The 2,500-nt window shown below is 45.6% G+C and overlaps 1 protein-coding gene across 3 annotated transcripts in view; it reads right to left on the bottom strand.

Moving 5' to 3' along the window:
* LOC125034535 (sarcosine dehydrogenase, mitochondrial-like) overlaps positions 1–2,500 on the bottom strand; it is a 40,087-nt gene that overhangs the window by 10,114 nt on the left and 27,473 nt on the right. The window lies entirely within an intron of this gene.

Genomic DNA, 2,500 nt, shown 5'->3' on the forward strand with positions numbered 1-2,500 from the left:
ATACCCTTTACTCACACACACACACACATTATATATATATATATATATATATATATATATATATATACACATGTATGTATATGCAAGTGTGTGTGATCATATATAGATAGATATATTATATATGTGTGTACATGACATGACCGTGCCAATGAGGGGAGCCCGGCCAGTGTCGACTAAAGTCGACTCGCTAACGTGCGTCAACTGGTGTTGACTCGGCTTAGTCCTTACCCGCCGTAGTGCCCAGCCACAGCAGTAAACTCCAGGCGACAATTGCAACTTCTCGCGAACCGCCGACCCCTCGGATGAGAGGCCGACACGTTACCACTGTACAAGCCCGGAGGCTATATATGAGAGAGAGAGAGAGAGAGAGAGAGAGAGAGAGAGAGAGAGAGAGAGAGAGAGAGAGAGAGAGAATCATACCTTTTCTACATTTGTCAACATGAATACGGCTCATCCTTCTCACGGTTAAGTTAAGTTTAGTAAGTTGATTTACCCTGGCTATCTGCTCAGGCGTGGGCAATCATGATTACAGTTTTATATACATCTGACACAGTACAGTAGTCTGTGACTACTGTAATTGTACATGGTTATATAGAAACATGTCATACATCATACAAATATAATACGTTGATATGATCATGCCGTGTTTACATAACACTGTGTTTTTTTGTTTACGGCAGTTTTACATAGTAAATTTAGGATATAATACGAGTATATCTTCCAATGTATCAGATGAAATGAAATATTCACATAGTTCTTTATACCTCATGTTAGGTGGTCTGAAAGGCTGTATCACATGACATTCCGAGATATAATGCTCAAGCGTTCGCTTGTTTTCTTCGTTACACAGTCTACATTTAGTTTCATCTGCACTTCTTGCACCGTGCAGTTGCCAATACATTATGTAACCTAAACGTATTCTGGCGATAACCACGTCACATTGTCTGGTTTGACTTCGGTGCCACCCATAGGAGGGCTTGCTATCTCTTTACTGATCGTAGTGCCTTATGGTACAGCTTTCAGGCCTTTGAGTGTTTGTCAGATCTACTAGTTCTTCCTTATGAGAACTTTTCAATATATGTGCAACCCTAGCAAAAGGCATCCAAAGATCTATGTTCACAGTATCTTTGCTACAGGCTTCCTTCGCCAATTTGTCGACGTGATCGTGATTTTTTATGCCAACATGAGATGGTATCCATACAAATTGATGAATGGCGAGTGGGTTGCCCGTCCCCGGGATTTTTTCACAAGACGCAAGATCCAGAGTGTCAAGAATCGGCGTTATTTCCTGGTGGACTGCTTGGCTGAGCAAGTATTGCCACCTTCAGCTCCGAGCCAGTTTAAATCCGGCGAGCATCCGTTCCCTGATAGTTCTCGGGCCTTCCCTGTGGAGGCCATTAGGACCCTACAGCACCGACTCTACGAACTCCGGAATGAACTCGTGGGCGAACACCTTCCCCATGAGCTGGTCCTCCAACTACAGCAGGAAGATCATGCTCAGCGAGTCAAGCACAAAGAGAAATTACACCGTATATACAGCAAGAGTAGATGGACTAAAGCTACACGAAGTGAACTTCTCTGAAACATGTCTTCAAAACACCTGACTTCCTTGGAAAAAGATGCCCTCTCCCTTGGCCTGAAATTCAGCACCGGGCAGGAAAGCAAGGACCTAATCGACTATGTCATCGCTGGGATTGCTGCATGCTGCATGGCTGATGCGTCGCCCCCCCCCCCCCCCCCCGGCGATCCCACGTAGATATATCACCGCGCTGAAGGGCCTTCGCGACGACGAAAACCATCGTCATCACCCAGGCTGATAAAGGTGGGGGGATTGTTGTTATGGATAAGAGCGAGTACATACTTAAAATGAACAATTTACTTTCCGATGCTTCTGTTTACAGGAAATCAACGATAGGTGAGGGGAAGATGGAAGCTGCCAGATTCAAGAAGGCGAGGGATTTACTCCTGCGTTCAGCTGAAGGTAAAGGTCTACTTCACCTGCTGGAAGAGGCTCCCCGCAACTTGTCCATGACAAGATACACAAACCAGGTGTACCGATGAGACCGATCAGCTCTGGTATTGGCAGCGCTCCCCATCGTTTGGCTAAGTATCTGGCTAAACCTCTCTCCGGCGCTATGGGGGTCATCAGTGTTTCCCACCTGAAGAACTCTGGGGACCTCATCAGACGTCTTCAGAGTTCCGGGTGTAAAAATAAAAAGCTTGCTAGTTTTGATGTAACATCCCTCTTCACAAATGTACCCACAGATGAAGCAGTCTGAGCAGTCGAGAGGGTCACTAGCTCCATGACAGATGCAGAACTTCCGCTGCCGAGACATCACTTCGTTCGCCTGGTTAAGTTATGCGTGGACTTTGGCTACTTCGAATTTGCAGAGGCTTCCTACTAAACCTCAGAAAGAAGGCGGAGAGTATACTCACAAGATCAAACCCTGCACCTTCTTCTAATGATTTTCTCATATTACCGCCGTGTAACATTTCCCAG

This window comes from Penaeus chinensis, chromosome 18 (genome assembly GCF_019202785.1).
Source record: "Penaeus chinensis breed Huanghai No. 1 chromosome 18, ASM1920278v2, whole genome shotgun sequence".
Classification (NCBI taxonomy): domain Eukaryota; kingdom Metazoa; phylum Arthropoda; class Malacostraca; order Decapoda; family Penaeidae; genus Penaeus; species Penaeus chinensis.